Here is an 18,497-nt window from a genome sequence, read left to right on the forward strand (position 1 = left end):
AAAATCCACGTCTGGATATGTATTCACTCTCGCAAGGGGAGCTATTTCATGGAAAAGCTCAAAGCAAACCGTCATTACATCGTCCACAATGTATGACAGTTTGTAACGTGTTATGAGGCAATGAGCAGGTGAACTGGCTAAAGAAGTTCATACCTGGTTTGAAGGTGGTTGACGACATCTATAGACTACTTAAGTTATACTGCGATAATAATCCAGCAGTACAGTATGCTCACAACATAAGTCAAGTGGTGCTGCCAAACACATTGACATAGAGTATTATGTTGTGAAAGATAAAGTCCGGGATCAAGTCATAAGTCTTGAGCATATAAGTACAGAAAAGATGCTCGTGGATCCGCTTACAAAAGGCTTACCACCCAACGTGTTCAGAGAACATGGTGTTCAGAGAACATGTAGCTAGCATGGGTTTAAGGGAAAGCCTAAAATTCCTGAACAAAAGAAGACCCAAAGATAAGGATCTATTTCAGAACAGAGTAGTGTGTTGTAGCTATTAAATCTATCGGCAATGGACCGTGACGATGAGATATGCTCTATGCGCTAATCTGTAATGGAATGAACAAAAGTAAATGATATGAAATTAAAAGTTGATAGTGAGATCAAGGGGGAGAATGTTAGTTGATCTCCACCAATAGGCCCAATGGCTTATTGGGCCCTTGTCTTTGCTCCCTGATCGGGGGAGCCCAACCCTAATATGGTTGGTGGGCCCCTATCGCATAGCACATATAAAAGGTAAGGTGGGGATCAGGGCTTGGGTTACGAGGTTCAATGGAGCCACCGCCATCCCACCCACAGAGAAAACCTAAACCGATCTAAAGCAGTGCTTCCAGCGATGGGAAGCTCCACCACACCGCCGCTGCCTCTGCAGGTTCACCACCGGGCCACTGGACTTTGCGGCATCGCCACTACGACACCTACAACACCACGGTACCGGCATCCTACGCTGCTGTGGTGCTACTATCCAAGGGTGAGTAGAGAAACCCTAAAGGAGAGGTCTACCCAGATCTATGGTTACACACAGAGGTACTCATTTGATTCTAACATCCTCAAGATGCGAGTATATCACTAAAGTCTGGCCTTCTTGAAGTCCCTGAGAAGCGTCCATTGTTAGACTGGGAGACAAGGTACCGCAAACTCTATGGAACATTACGAGGCCTGCTATACCTCCACGAGGATTCACAGATCAGAATCGTCCACTGTGACCTGAAGGCGAGCAACATCCTGCTGGACGCCGACATGAACCCGAAGATCTCCGATTTCAGGATGGCAAGGCTCTTCAGCGCCGACAAGACTACCACCATCATGAGCCAAATTGTTGGAACGTTGTATGTAATTGAACGATCGGTCCACATGCCCACATTACTATGTGCTGTGTTCTTCCTAGCTTCTTCGTCGAGCAGTAGTTCCGCGATCTAAAAACTCAGCTGTTTTCATGCTTGGCAGAGGATACATGGCGCCAGAGTATGCAGTTCTTGGGCAACTGTCGGTGAAGCTTGACGTTTACAGCCTCGGCGTCCTCATCCTGATCCTGGAGATCGTCACTGGACGGAAGAACACCGACATGTTCGAATCAGCAGCAGGAGAATACATCATTCTGCTAAGCTACATGAGTTGTAGTCCTAGTCCTACCTATTGCTATTTTAATTTTCACACACCGCTGGGTCACTGGGTCAGAAACACCGTATACTTGTACTTTTTTTCAGAATGCAATGCAGATGCCGACCACGACCACGCACACTCGTATACATGAACCAAGTAAATGATTATGTCTTGTGTTACTAGGTGTGGGATCACTGGGTCAGAGGCACCGCGCTGGAGGCCGTGGACCTATTCTTGGATTGCCAGGCCCCGGAGACGGAGAGCGAGGTGATGAAATGCATCCATCTGGGGGCTGCTCTGCATGCAGGAGAACCCGGCGGACCGCCCGAGACCATGCTCGACGTCCTCGTCATGCTGCACCACCAATCGTCAGGCGGCTTTGCGGCACCGTCGAAGCGAGCAAACTAATGGGCGAATGATCATGAGATTCAAAAGGAGCGAACGATTTGCAGACACCCTAAAATTTCCTTTTTCAGAAAATAGCAATTCCTACCATTTTCCATTTTTGCACAGCGCTGCACCCTCCGCCTGAGAAACATATGCAGGCACCCATGCGTCCACTCCCCTCACCCACTCCCTTTCCCTGTGATGTCACCGCTGATGCAGCTAGAAAAAAAGAGCAAAACATTTAATTCAAATGTTATAACTTCTGAACGCTGTATCCATTTTTAATTCTGTCTACACCAGTATGTTCTACGCGACTAGGTGAATAAAACTAGACCCCACTTGCATATGTTTCAAAGAATTTTTTTCTAGTAGCAATTTATGTATATTAACTTATAACATATAACTTATGAAACATAACTTATGTACAAAATTTATGAAGCACAACTTATATACAAAAGTTATGAAACACAACTTATGTATAAAAGTTATGAAACACAATTTATAGTAGCAAATTATGTGTATTAACTTATAACATATAACTTATAATATATATATGGGGGTACGACCCGGATATCCACGGCAATCTACATGGGCTGCGCTCCCAGGGGCGGTCCAGCCCATAAGACGAAGACCTATGGTGCACGGCACTGCTCGGCATGCACCGCAAGACATCAAGGGATATACTGAAGATACCACGAGATCTGTTAGGATACGTTCGATCCTATGATTCATGTAATCTGTTATTGCTTTCCGGTTATCTTCTAGATCTAACCGACTTGTAACCCTACTCCAAGACTATATAAGGCGGACAGGAACTCCCTCAAAACACACGCAACATCATATGAAAGCCAATACAATCCAACAGACCATAGGAGTAGAGTATTACGTCGCGCTGACGGCCCAAACCTGTCTAACTCTTGTGTCTCTGTTGCCTTTTTGTTCTCGATTACACACATCTGTGCCGATCAATCTACCTTCATGGGATACCCCTCGAAGGACTGCCGACGATATTCTATCGATAGTTGACGCATCAGGTAGGGGTGTATGTGTTGTTTCCATGATGAACATGATGGTACGTTTTGCAGGCTCTTCGTCCTTCCCACAGCCTAGCCAGATCTTTACGGTCGAATCGATTTCCTAGGTCATCAACACTGACGGAGACGAAGAGATCATCAATCCGATGTAGATCAATTCTGCGTCGAACACACCAGTACCTGCAATAGCAGATCCGGTCTCAGAACCACCTCCGAGGTCGTCTCCACCAACAACTTGTCGCCCGCTTTCCCGCTACCCGAGGAAGTAGATCAACAACGATGATCTGATCGCATCCATCGACCAGGTTAGCTAGAAGCTCGCCGACTGTCTCTCCATCGCAGAATCGGCTCTGGCCGCTCTAGTTCAGCGCCGACCACCCTCCGACTCCGATCTATCGGAGGCTAATCAGGAAACTCCGGTGGTTACGGCCATCATCCATCAAGATGCCTAAGGGGCGAATTCGCCGACTAGGTGGGGGACATCTATCCTCTCACCGACATGATCGTCGAGCAGCTCTCGCCGACTATCAACATGCTACAGATCGACCAACGTCTCAAAGCATCCCTCCACACCATCCTGGAGGAGAATCTAGACTCCGAGTCCTAGGGCTCAACGGAGACTGTCGCTAAAACCACCGCTGTCCAACCTTCTTTCCCACCCTTCCGAGGAGGCAGGATTTTTAATGTCAGCATCAACAGCCCTCCATAGGATGGAGAAACCAACGAGGACCACGCCGCTTGTGTCAACAGGAACACTAACCATGCGCAATGTCGAGCGAATGAGGCCGCCATTGTGCTCACTGAGGCTGCTCGCAACGGGGAACAGCTCGACTCGCAAGGGAGGCCACTCCCACTCCACCGCAATCTCGACGACGAGTTCGTCCATGTCAACGGCCACGATGTTTACAAGACCCCAAGCGCCAACTTGGCCGTGGCCACTAATGAGCTCGCCCAGCTTGAGCAAACACCAGAGGTCGCCAAGGTCACCGCCATGCTTAAAGCGGCGCACTGCCAGGTCAATGAGATCCGCCAGGATCAGAGACCTTCTTACTCGACAAGCTGGATTTGCTGATTCACCGCACCAAGATCTAGTCGTCGCCCCAGCAGAAGCCGTTTCACCGACTAGCATTGTGATGATGGACAACCCCTCTAGGGGGGGCTAGGGGGAACCGCATCGACTACCCTCGCCAACACGACCAAGAACTCGACCAAGATGTCCGAGCGCACATCAACAATCTCCAGGACACGTGACGTCATATCAACGGGTGTTGTTTCTCTCGCCATGAAGAGGAAGTTTGCTGGCGTCTAGAGTACGACCAATAGTTTAGTAATCCGAACATAGCCCTCCAGCCACTCAACGTCGACAACGCCGCAAATCATTATAGTGACAATCTCGAAGGGCCCCGGGCATTCACAAGGGCACTCCGAACACTCCAGTGGCCCCGTGGTTTCAAAATCACCAGGGTCAAGCCCTACGAGGAGCAGATGAACCCCACACAGTGGTTACAAGCTTATGCCACTGCCGTGTGCATCGCCAGGGGAGATACCAGTGTCATGGCAAACTATCTTCCCATCATGCTCATGCCAACTACGATGAATTGGCTCATGAGCCTAGCCTCGGATTCCATCGAATCCTGGGAATAGCTGAAGAAGGTCTTCATTGACAGCTATATGGCTACATATACTCAGTCGGTGCCCTCTCTACAAGAACAGCAAGCACAAGATGAAGGACTGCCTTGGCTTGGCTAAGGAGTTCTAGGCCAAAAAGCCGGACGATGACAATGACGATTAAGCCAGAGGCCACCCGACCACCTAGGGACAACAACAATGCCTTCTAGGATCACGACAAAGTGGTCACCACTATCTTCGTGGGCCTTGCCGCCGCCAAGAGCAGAAGAGATCAGAAGCTCACTGCCCGCCGGGTGCTCGTCGTCAACACAGAAAACGCCATCGCCAACCCTAGCTACCACCCCTAGTCTAAGGTCCCCATCACCTTCAGTCAGGCCGACCAGTGGGCGAACATCCCTTACACATGGTGTTTGCCCCCTCGTTCTTGATGTGACTGTCAAGAAAGTACTATTCAGGAAAGTGCTCGTCGATGGCAGAAGCGCCCTAAACCTCCTCTTCGCCGGAGCCCTAAAGGAGCTAGGCCTTGGAATAGAAGACCTCACACCCTCCAGTTCCTCCTTCTAGGGTGTGGTACTTGGTAGGGCATCCAAACTGCTTAGGGAGATCACTCTCCTAGTGCAATTTGGCACGGCTAGCAACTTCCACGTCGAGCACATCAACTTCTATGTCGCTGACTTCAACACCGCCTACCACGCCATACTTGGTCGGCTAGCTCTGGCCAAGTTCATGGCCATACTGCACTACGCCTATCTAGTGTTGAAGATGCCGTTACCTGTAGGAGTTATGGCTCTATAGGCCAACCTCTCCATCACCTACGCCTACAAGACAGAGAGTCTTGACCTCACCGAAGCCACCAACCTCTCCATCTAGATGGCTAGCATGGTCACCGACACTAAGACGGTGCCTGTTGATGACCTAGAGATCCCAGAACTGGAGCCTCCTCACGCTTTCGCCAAGTCCAAGGAAACAAAGGAGGTCCACCTCGACCTCGACGACCCCTCCAAGACCATCAAGATTGGGGCTCACCTCGACCTCAAATAAGAAAGCACACTTGTCTCCTTCCTACGTGCCAACACCGATGTGTTTGCTTGGAAACCTACAGACATGCTGGGGATACCATGGGAGAAGAACGAGCACTCCTTGAATGTCTCACCGACCACCAAACCGATCAAGCAAAAACTCCAATGATTCACGCCAGATAAGAAAGAGGCTATTAGGGTAGAAATAAAATGGCTCCTAGCTACCAGATTTATTAAAGAAGTGTATCATCCTAAGTGGTTAGCAAACCCTATTCTTGTTCAAAAAAAGAATTATGGAGAATGTGCGTTGATTACACTAATCTCAACAAACACTGTCCTAAAGACCCCTTCGGCTTGCCTCAGATAGACAAGGTTGTAGACTCCACCGCCGACTGTGAACTGCTCTCCTTCCTCGACTGTTACTCCAGCTATCACTAGATATCTCTCAAAGAGGATGACCAAATCAAGACGTCGTTCATCACGCCTTTCGGTGCGTATTGTTATACCACCATGTCCTTCGAACTCAAGAACACCGAGGTGACCTACCAAAGGGCCATCTAGATGTGCCTTGACCAACAGATAGGCCACAATGTCGAAGCTTACATCGACGATGTGGTCGTCAAATCCAAAACCACTGACACATTGACCTCGAAGAAACGTTCGCCAACCTAAAAAGATTCAGATGGAAGTTGAACCCTTCAAAGTGCATCTTTAGAGTTCCATCCGACATACTCCTAGGCTACATCGTCAGTGCCCGTGGTATCGAACCCAACCCCAACAAGGTCTCTGCCATTACCAATATGAAATGGCCAACCAGCGTAAAACATATACAGAAGCTCACAGGGTGCATGGCTACTCTTAGCCGCTATATATCACGCCTTGGTGAAAAGGGACTACCGTTCTTCAAACTACTCAAGGCCTTTGAGTGCTTTTCTTGGTCGAAGGAGGCTGATATGGCTTTTGAGCAGCTCAAGTCATTTCTAACAAGGCCTCCGATCATGACGGTGCCTCAACTAGATGAAACCCTACTGATCTACATCGCCACCACTCCCCGCGTCGTTAGCACAGCTATCGTCATTGAGTGCGAGGAAGTTGGACATGCCTATAAGGTACAACGCCCAGTCTACTTCATCAGCAAGGTTCTTAATGAGTCCAAGACTCGTTACCCTCAGGTCTAGAAGCTGTTGTATGCCATTCTAGTCACGTCGCGCAAGCTCTACCATTATTTCAAGTACTACAAGATCGTCATGGTTACCAAGTTCCTCTAGGGGACATCCTTCACAACAAAGAGGCCAATGGCCACATCATCAAGTGGGTTGTCGAGCTTGGCACTTACTCCATCGAATTTAGAAGCAGGCCTACTATTAAGTCACAGGCGCTGGCTGACTTCGTCACTGAGTGGACCAAGATCCAAGAGCCCATCCCTGCTACTTGCTCCGAGCACTAGGTGATGTACTTCAACGGCGCCCTCAACATTAGCGGTGCTGGTGCTGGCATTTTATTCATTACTCCGACCAAGGACAAGCTCTAATATGTTCTCCGAATTCATTTTCCAGCCTCCAACAACATCATGGAATACAAAGCATGTCTCCATGGACTCCGTATAGCTGTTGAGCTTGGTGTTAAACGCCTCATGGTATACAGAGACTCCACGCTGGTCATCAACTAGGTTAACAAAGATTGGTCCGGTTCCAGTGAGAAGATAGACGCGTACTGTGCCAAGATCAGCAAACTTGAAGGGAAGTTCTACGGTATCAAGTACCACCACGTGGTATGAGATCAAAATCAGCTCATCGAGCACCTATCTAAGATAGGCTCTTCTCACGCCGTGATTCCACCTAGGGTCTTCGTTCAAGACCTCTTTATGCCATCTATTAAGGAAGAGAAGGAAGTTCAAGAAATCCCCCCGCCGAGCAGCTGGTACTCACAGTACCTTCGCCAGTCATAGATTAGAGGGAACAGTTCATCAAGTACCTCACCAGCGCCGACGTACCCACCGATAAGACCGAAACCGAATGCCTCATTCACCGCAGCATGCATTACATGCTGGTGGATGAGAACTTGATGAGGAAAAGTGCCAAGGAAGGGATACTGTAGAAATGCATCACCCAAAAAGAGGGAGTTAAACTACTTCTCAAAATTCACTCTAGTCCCTATGGTAATCATGTGGCCTTGAGAAACCTCGCCAGCAAAGCTTTTTGATCTATTTTTTATTGGCCCACGGCCATCGCCGACGTAGAAGACCTCGTCCGATGTTGTGAAGGATGTCAATTTTTCGCCAAGCAAATACACATGTCGGCGTAGGAATTGCAGACCATCCAAGCTTCTTGGCCTTTTGCATGCTGGGGGCTGGACATGATCGGCCCTTTCAAGCCTACGTCAGGCAGTTTTTGGTATGTATACGTCACCATCGATAAGTTCTCCAAGTGGATAAAATACAAGCCGCTTATTTCGGCCACTACAACAAAGACAGTCGAGCTCTTTGAAGATATCATCCACAGATTTGGTCTCCCGAACAGCATTATCACCAACCTCAAAACTATGTTCACTGGTCACTATTTTTGGGACTTCTACGAAGACTGATGCATCTCTGTCAAATACATCTCTATTGTCCATCCTAGAGCTAATGGCCAGGTCGAGTGGGCAAACGGCATGATCCTTGATGCCCTCAAAAAGAGACTATACTAGAAAGAGGAAAATCATCCAGGTAGATGGCTCAAAGAGCTCCCAGCAGTGGTCTAGGGACTGTGTACTCAAGCTAGTCGCAACACCGGTGTGTCTCCATATTTTTTGGTCTAAGGCTCAGAGGCCATACTTCCCACGGACATTGCCTTCCGAGCACCTAGAGTAGAGCATTATAATGAAGAGCAAACCGCAACTGTTTGGATAGAGGACATCGATAGGGCCAAAGAAGAATGCCTGATCACTTGGATCTGCATGGCCAAATACCTAGAAGGCCTATGAAGATACTACAATTGCAATATCAAAGGTCGTTCATTTATGGTTGGCGACCTCGTTCTCCATAGAAAGCAGAAAACCAAAGGGATGCACAAACTCTCCTACCCGTGGGAAGGGCCTTACGTGGTCAACGAGGTTACCCGACCAGGGTCTTACCGGCTATGTGACATGGATGGAATCGACATACCCAACTCATGGCACATCGAGCACCTTATACATTTCTATCCTTGAAATGCTCCAGATATATACTCTTCACTCCATGATGAATAAAGTTTTTGTTGCCATAATTTGTCTCCATTATTTCTCCACTCTGGTTTAATCTCCATTTATGGTCGCCAGCTCTATGCTACTCCTTAACAAACTCTGACAGCTATACGTGATCTCCGTATATGATCCACCATGTTTCTCCATACTAAAATATCTCTAAGATATTTTCACCAACCATCGAGCAGCACACGTTCGACTCTATGTTCTTTAGAGAAAACCTAGTCTCCAATCTCTCCCTACACATGCTACGGGCTCCGCGCTCTATGTTATGGGTGGTCGACTATGGTTCCTTGGTCATGTCTATTCCTCCTACACGTGCATGGGCTCCACCGCTTGATGTTATGGAATACGGGCTAGCCAAGGCCAAGAGCCCAGTAACAAACTAACTGCTCGGACGCTACTTATATCATGTATAAACATGTTAGGGTTAACAACAAGTCATTTTTCATCGAAAGTGCTAGCAAACTGCATAAACATGCACATGTCACTTTACAGCATTTATACACATACATAGATATTTGCTTATGCCCTTGCGCATCTAACTCTCCTCTCTAGACATTTCATACAGGTTCCTCTCCACTCAAGTCATTGCGCTTGGCCCTCACCATCTACCTCGCCAAACAGATCGACATCGCTGACCATCTTCTTCGCCATGTCCTCCACCTCATCCGTCAGCTGCTCCTACCTTGTCGCACTCGTTCCTCTAGTGAATCCGGCCCTTATCACTTCAAGGTTGATCGTAGGGTAGTGGGACTAAACCATCGCAAGGGCATGTGTCACGACGAAGACAGCGACATCATGGTTGAAGCACTTGAAGTTCTCCCACACCGCCTTGCACCTATCAACGATGGCGTCTAGACAAGCGGCCTGTCGTCGGGCTGAGGAGCCACCTCCATGTCGATGCTGTCGAGCACAGGCTTGACTCCGGCCACCACAGCGTCAAGTTTCCCCCTCTAGGTTTTGGCCTCTAGGTCCAGCACTTTGAACTGCGCCTTGGTCCTTTGATGGTATTCTGCAGGCACCAAAAGGATCCGTTAAACGAAAAAATCACTTCAGCAATAACTCCGACCATGAACTACTCACCTTTCAGCTCCTCCGCTAGTTTCTCTGCTCACCCAGACGCCTTCTCCTTCTCCTCTTGGAGTTGACTGATGACCTAACGCAACTGGCCGAGCTCTGCATCTTGCTCTACATAAGTGACGATCATCAGCAACATCTAGCTTTTTTAGCAATACAGAACAAGTTCACTGATTTGTAGTACCTTTCTTCTACTCAGAGACGCTTCTCAGCTGCTCAGAGTTGCGCTCCAGCTATTTGGAGCTGCACCTTAGTTGCTCAGAGATGGTCATTAGCTGCTCGAATAAGGTCCCCTTTTGGTACTCCAGGTCCCTCGCGTTTGATTCGGCAACATTCCTTTCGCGCTGGGCCCTCCAGACATTTTTCTCCATCAGCTTCACCGCCTCCTTTAGCTTCTCGTTCTCCTCGGCGAAGGGCTCCATCCGCTTGATCAGCTGTTGCCATTGTGCAGCTATTCACGCTATACCCTCCAAAGCTTCAAGATTATAAAGGATGCCCCCATGTAGGCCATGTTGACTCCTTCACTAAAAACGAGCGCGGATCCCGGTCGGACATATCCAATAGGAGCGCCTTGAACCCTGTCACTCGAGTCGTCAAGGTAACATTACCAAACCCCACTATTTCTTTATATGAACATTCATTCACCCATGCACGTATTCATTCATTCCATACATCTAAAAGCATCGCATATGTAGTTAAATGCATCACAATGCTCCGTGTTGCGTCATGAAGTGGCAGTTGCCTCATTCAACATGAGCAACGATCGACCAGGGTTCATAGGCCAGCCCACGATGGGCTCAAGGCCGCCTCATGTCAAATAGAGCTAGGGAAGAAAACACAGAAGAGCCCCAAGTGGCCCTCACCTAGTTTGCCCCAAGGTAGACAGGGCCATTGCCTAGTTTGCCCTAGCTAAACCCACAGAATCTCCATCGAGGGAAGGCCAACTGGCCACCCGGGTCGGTCTCTAGAATAACCCAGGCATCTGTCGGGTTGTAGGTTAAGGAGTAGTGGAGTGCCACATGAGGGCTATGCCAACCCTGTTACGAACAACGGACCCAAACTTCACTTGAATGTACCCATTAGCGAGCTCACCGAGCGTGTCACTTGAGTCATCGAGGCAAGCGACGTTAGCTCAGCCCCTCCAGTTGCGAGAAACCACGGACGGGGTAACGCACAAAACTCAACCGACCCCTACCAAGCCCAATGGGGCTCAGGGGCTCAAGACACCCAAATGCATTAGCTGTGCCTAGGGTCCATGACTCCCACTCACCCAAACCCCTGGCGCGCCTGACGCTTAGATCCATGAGTCTATCTCACCTGATCCCCCGACGCGTCCGATGCCTAGATCCGTGAGTCTATCTCGTTCGACCCCTCAGCGTGCCCAACGCCTGGTCTGAGACTCTGACTCGCCTGATCCCTCGACATGCCTGACGCTTGGATCCGTGACTCCATCCCTCGTGGCGCCTAACGTCTGGATCCGTGACTCCATCTCGCTCGATCCCTCGACCGTGACCAAACGCCTAGGACCACGCTCCTAGAAACTATAGTGCACACACTCATGCTCGCTAAAACAAAACCCCCTAGGTGATTTCGCCCGAATCACCCGGGGGCTCGGGGGCTACACCCGTGGGTGCGCTCACGTGTACCCGCTGACGAAACAAAACTTCCCCCGCTAGCAAACATGAAAAACCCCACAGACGATTCTACCTGAATCGCCCGAGGGATCAGGGGCTACACCTGTGGGTGCATTCGCGCGCACCTACCATCAAGACAAAAATCCCCCAGACAATTCTACCCAAATCACCCTGGGGGCTCGGGGGCTCCTGTCGGGTTCATAAACCTAGGGTCCCTCATGGACCGGCTTTCCAACAAAGGCTCGGCCTAGCAGGCAACATTGCGAATGACACACAACCCCTAGGCTGGCCCAAATACCTAATCTTCGACCGGAAGGCTTGGCCAAGAAGGAATGACGCTCGCTTCTGACTCTAGCCCGCCTCTGATCGGAGCACTCACTTCTGACTCCGGCCCACCTTTGGACGGCCTCTCAGACCAGAAGTCCTGGCCAAACACCACTTCTGACTCCAACCCGTGTCTTTGACCAAGAATGCATTGAACCCCTACTTATAGTTCTTCTCTGACTGGTGCAATCAGAGCCGACTGGGACCAACTGACCAGGGACGCCCATTCGATAAGGACCAGAAAACAGACAGAGAAAGTAAGGCAGGGCACTCAAGTCAACCACAATACCGAGGACCGTACCCTGTACACCTGCAAGACAGTACTAATAGGGCATGTCAAAAGGGTACCCTGCACCCTTCCTAGCATGTCAAAACCCAAGCAGTGTTGTGGGCGTCGACATTTGCTCTATAGTGTTGTGGGCGCCATCAACTCCTATACCAGAAAAACATGGTAAGGCTCCCCCCACATGCCTCTGGGCATCAACAGTGTTGTGGGCGTCGGCATTTACCCTACCAGGCAAGCACGGTAAAACCCTTGCATGCCTCTGGGCATCAATAGTATGGCAGGCACTGACGTCTGTCGCACCAGAAGAAGATGACGCAACCTCCCACATGCATCTGACATAAATAGTGTTATGGGCACCTACAATGATCTTGTACCTGACGGCGTGGGCAATAAGACTTAGCATATGTACACACTCTCTCTCTCTCTCGCTTGTAAGGCTGCCCCCTTCATCTATAAAAGGGGATACGCTCTCTCCCAACAAATAGATTTTCTTGAGTTCACTAGTACACAACAACAGAACCACCAGGTTCAAACCTTGAGCACACGCTCGAACACTTAGCATACAATGGAGCTCCCGTCACTCTCATCCCCTCAGACCAGAGTCCGACTGGACCTCTTGTACCCCCCATCTTTCTCCCTTCTGTTTATAACCCCACTGCAAACTTCGAGCACCTGGGCTCAGGAATAAAGTCATCGACCGACTAAAACTGGACGTAGGGCACGTTGCCTAAACTAGTATAAACCCTATGTCATTGAGCGCTAGGCCACATCCGATCACAACGTACGGTAAAACTACAAATATTTACATGTTGGTCACTTTCTACACTGACAGTTGGCGCCATCCATGGGGAAGACGCTGTACGTTCACACTTTTGGTCATCGGATGGCCCACTTTTCCACCACCTTCGCCATGGCAGGCTTAAGCGATACGACTTGCTTCGGCTCGCTGGAGTTTGCCACACTACCACCCATTGGGATCTAGGTTCCACCCATCTATGAGCTATCCCATGCGTTCCTCTTTGGAAGCCTGGACTCGTCGCCAACCGGCTCGGTGTACTACACCTCCTCGAGGAGGCACTTGTTCCGGCGCCCGTCAGAGGGGCGCCCTCCATCGGCTCTGGGACACACGACGACTTCAATGATGAGGAACCTGTGCTTCATTCCAAGCAAACACTCTGCTCAAACCCCACAGTGAGTAATGTATGTGCTGTTATTTACTCACTATTTACTATCTTTCGCTGATTATCCGGAGGGACCGCACTATCCGCACTGCAACCATCGTACGACCAGTTCCCCTATGGCCTCATGCCCCCCCGTGGATGAGTACGCTCAGGAGCTTTGAAGGATGCTGGCGCTGCCCCTCTAATGTATGAACTCATGAGAATGGCGAGCTATGCTCCCACCACTTTCCACGAACTCCTGGATGACAAGGTCGAGAGCAACGGCTCTAGCATCGGCGACGTAGCACCTAGCCAATGTCTGTCCCGAGAGTGCGCTATAGCAGTGGTCTAAGACAGTCATCGATGGTAGCAGAGTCCTTGTAGTCTCACACCCCTCTAGACTCTCGTATGGGGGCCCTCACGCTCACACAAGAGCACGGCGAAGAGCTACGACAACGATGATAGAACTAGCCGCCACCTGCACCGGTGCGCTCGGCGCACCACGCTACGCCCCGTGCACATAACCCAGTGAGCGGCGCCTAGGGTTGTGCCCGCTAGGTCTAGTGCAACGCCATGGATGGGGGGAATGAACCCCCATAGTTCACTCAGGCTGGCCAGAACAGTGCCGCCGCGGCGATGCTTCTACATGGCCTTCTCGAGCCGAACGACCCCTAGGAACAGGCGATCCACCGGAACCTTTGAGCATTGGTGGAAACCACTGCCATTCAACAGGCAGAGAGCTCTGCATCATGACACTGACTCATGGCCTCTCTCCCCACTAGGGGAGTGGGGACATACCAGACGAATCGCTCCATTCGCTCACCGCTACGACCGTCGAGCGCGACGCAGGAGGCCACAGCTACGCCATGGTCTGACCTAGCACCCTCTCCACATTGGCCCCTATTCATGAGTGGCTCAGGCTGAACCTAGACACTCACAGCATCATCAGCAATCGACGTCAGACCTGGCATGATGATGACGTCCATCGAGCGGTAATGAGGGTAGGCGACACAGACCCCAGCCAGACCATCGCAAGGAGTGGTGAAACGCACCCTAGGTGTGGTCACTGATTGGATGACCGGAGTCCTAGCCCGGATGGTCCGAGACCATGGGCCTTTGGCTAACGCATCCAGAGGGTGTCGTTCCCATAGTGCTTCCAACCGCCTACCAACATCGCCAAGTATACCGAGGAGACGAACCCCGGTATATGGCTTGAAGACTTTCGGCTCGCCTGCCGAGCCAGTGGAGTGGATGATGACCACTTCATCATTCAGTACCTCCCTATCTATGTAAGGGAGCATGTTTGAGCATGGCTCGAATTCCTCCCATGTGATAGCATCCACGACTGGGCGGACCTCAAGAAGGTCTTCATCGGGAACTTCCAGGGGACATATGTCTGCCCTAGGAACTCCTGGAACCTCAAGAGCTGCCAGCAGGAGCCCAACGAGTTTCTATGGGATTACATCCATAGGTTCTTGAAGTGGTGCAACTCCCTTCCTGATGTCGTCGACGTGGACATCATCAGCGCATTCCTCTCTAGGACAACCTACGAGTCCTAGATCGATGAGCTTGGCTACCTGAAGCCCCGTACCACCCACGACTTGCTTGACGTCGCTACAAACCACGCCTCCAATGAGGAGGCGGTCGAAGCAGTCTTCAAGGAGGCTGGGACCAAGGCATGCCAAGTACGAGGATCAGGACAAGAGCCCCTCCATGAGGAAGGGCAAAAAGGACAAGAAAGATCGTCGCCAACCGGCCAACTCCACGTTGGTTGTCGTGGCTGATCACACGGGCAAGCAGCCCTAGCAGGGCCTCCTGGACCACTTCAACGAGCTCATGGAGAGCCCGTGCACCAACCATGCCTACCCCATCAAGCATGTCTACAAGGACTACAAGCTCCTGAAGTGCTTTCTATGACAGGTCAGCGGGCCTAAGGAAGGAAAAGGTAAGGAGGTAGCAGCCAAGAAAGGGGCGTGGCGGACAAGGACCCGAACGATTGAAGGTCCCTATATGGTGACCGAGGTGATCCGATCGGGCGTTTATCGACTGAAGGACGACAATGGCAACATTCTCACCAACACTTGGAACAGCGAATAGCTACGTCGTTTCTTCCCCAAGAATTTAGCCTTACCATTTTTTACTTAACGTTTGCTCCTATAAAGCGCCCCAACCCGAACACTTTCGGCCTAGGTCGCTCGGGGGCTCCACGGGCATACAATACCACCTCTCTTTTTTACTATCATATGGTAAAGACCTTTTTCTACCCAAACGAAAGGGTAGCTCATTCCTTTAATTACCTTACGTAACTTTGCTTTAAATATTCTGACCGATCACACCCCGCCTCTACCTACGGTTACGAGTAGCTGAGCCTTGCGGACCACGCCCAAGCTCTTAAGGTTGCAGCCTATGAGATGAATAGGTAGGTGTGAAAAAGAAAGAATATAAAACAAAGTTATGCTAAGGTAAAAATAAGGAACGAACGGGACAATCTTCCTTGAACAAAGTAGTTCCATCACAAAAACACTTTACACAGGGGGCTCCCCCATGACATTATCTTTTACATCTGCTAAAGTATTTCTACTCTAAAACTTCTATTGTGGCTCCCCGGTAGCATCAGCTACCGGCTTGATCAATGAGGGTATGGACTGCTCGTCCTCCGACTGGGCAACGTTTGGCTTGGTCGGAGGCGGGACGACGTCCGCTTTCGACCTAGGTTCCATGCCATCCATAGGCTGGGCAACATCATCCTAACATGTGACATCGGCCATGTCCACACGGCAAGCGTCCATCACCCACTACGCGGAGACCTGCTCGGCCACCAACTTTATGTGTGGCAGTAGTCTCTCCCCGAGCGACTAGATGTCCTCCACGCTCTAGCCATCGGCATACCCGCTGTAGATGGCGATAAAGTCCAGGCCCAGGTGGTACGTCGCCATTGAAGTCAACACCCCTAACGTCCCATAGAACAACTCATCGATGTTGAGGGCCCAAACCTCATCCGAAACCTCCGCCAGCCAGATGGCGGGCACACTAGTACTTGGCGCTGACCCAAAGACCTCCAAGATGATGAGCTAGGCAACATTGCATATCTGGTCAAGTTCCCCCTTGAGAGCACATCACAATTCAAGGGACTTGGCAATTGCCTCCACATTCTGGCCAATCGTCACCTTGGCCGTCTCTAGGTCTCGCTCCAATGACTCTACCTTTCCACTCAGCTCTGGAAGAACAGCGACAGGCTCAGAAGCAAGCTAAAGGAAGAAACCAATACGTCGAAAAGTAGAAAAGGTACGTACTAAGGCGGGTGTTCTCAAGGATGGAGTCTCCCTCCTCCTGCTGAGCCACTGAAAGGTCCTAATGGCTAGAGGGGGGTGAATAGCCTATTAAAAATTTCTACAACAACACTTAACAAACCGGTTAGATAATTATGAGGCGAAGCAAGTGTTGTGCTAGCCTACTAAAATAGCAAGCCACCTACCACAATTCTAGTTTATATAGTTTCTATCCACACAAAAGCTATGACACTACACTAAGTTAATGTGCTCTCAAAGGCTAACTAAAGAGCCACACTAACCAAACTAACAAGCTCTCACAACTAGTACACTAAAGAGCTTGACAACTAGTTTGCGGTAAAGTAAAGAGAGTGAGCAATTTGTTTATACCGCTGTGTCGAGGAAGGAGCCAATCAATCACAAGAATGAATACCAATGAAGACCAATCACCTTGGAATCAAATGATGAACACAATGATTTTTTATCGAGGTTCACTTGCTAGCCGGCAAGCTACTCCTCGTTGTGGTAATTCACTCACTTGGAGGTTCACGCGCTAATTGGCTTCACACGCCAAACCCTCAATAGGGTGTCGCACAACCAACACAAGATGAGGATCACACAATCCATGAGCAATCCACTAGAGTACCTTTTGGCTCTCCACCGGGGAAAGGTCAAGAACCCCTCACAATCACCACGATCGGAGCCAGAGACAATCACCACCCTCTGCTAGATGATCCTTGCTGCTCCAAATCCTCTAGGTGGAGGCAACCACCAAGAGTAACAAGTGAATCCCACAGTGAAACACGAACACCAAGTGCCTCTAGATGCAAACACTCAAGCAATGCACTTGGATTCTCTCCCAATCTCACAAAGATGTTGAATCTATGATGGAGATGAGTGGGAGGGCTTTGGCTAAGCTCACAAGGTTGCTATGTCAATGTAAATGGCCAAGACAGTGAGCTTGAACCAGCCATGGGGCTTAAATAGAAGCCCACACGAAATAGAGCCATTGTACCCCATCACTGGGCACAACACGGGGTGACCGAATGCTCCAGTCATATTGACCAGATGCTGGACCCCAGCGTTCGGTCACGCGATGCGTGCCATGTGTCCCCTCTCTTCAAATGTTGATCGCTCGATCTCAACAGTCAAGTGATGACCGGACGCAGCAGCTCAAAGTGATCGAACACTGAACCCTAGCGTCCAGTCGTTTCTAGTAAGCATCCAGAGACAAATTTTCACAACCGGACGCGTCCGGTCATGCTTGACTAGACACAGCCAGCATCCGGTCAGTCACCCTCAACACTGTGTGTTGCCACATCAGTAGGACCGGACGCAGCCTTCCAGCGTCTGGTCAGTTTGTGACCCAGCATCCGATCAGTTTGTGACCCAGCGTTCGGTCAGAGACCGACGCTGCGCGCCCTCTGCTGCCACTGACCGGACATGTCGGTCCAACCAAGACCAGCGTCCGGTCACTTACATTGACCTTCGTCTTTTCTGTCTAGGGTGCCGGTGGCACCGTCGGACTGTCCACATGCTATGAGCGGACACTCCACCGGTGAAGTTCCTAACCCTTGCTCAAATGTGCCAACCACCAAGTCTATCACCTTGTGCACATGTGTTAGCATATTTTCACAAACATTTTCAAGGGTGTTAGCACTCCACTAGATCCTAAATGCATATGCAATGAGTTAGAGCATCTAGTGGCACTTTGATAACCGCATTCCGATACGAGTATCACCCCTCTTAATAGTACGGCTATCAAACCTAAATGTGATCACACTCTCTAAGTGTCTTGATCACCAAAACAAAATAGCTCCTACCATTTATACCTTTGCC

The 18,497-nt window shown here is 50.0% G+C and overlaps 1 pseudogene; it reads left to right on the forward strand.

Moving 5' to 3' along the window:
* The first annotated feature begins 847 nt into the window (after window positions 1-847).
* Window positions 848-18,497, forward strand: part of LOC136458831 (cysteine-rich receptor-like protein kinase 41) — a 60,764-nt pseudogene continuing 43,114 nt past the window's right edge.

Source organism: Miscanthus floridulus, chromosome 1 (genome assembly GCF_019320115.1).
Source record: "Miscanthus floridulus cultivar M001 chromosome 1, ASM1932011v1, whole genome shotgun sequence".
Lineage (NCBI taxonomy): Eukaryota > Viridiplantae > Streptophyta > Magnoliopsida > Poales > Poaceae > Miscanthus > Miscanthus floridulus.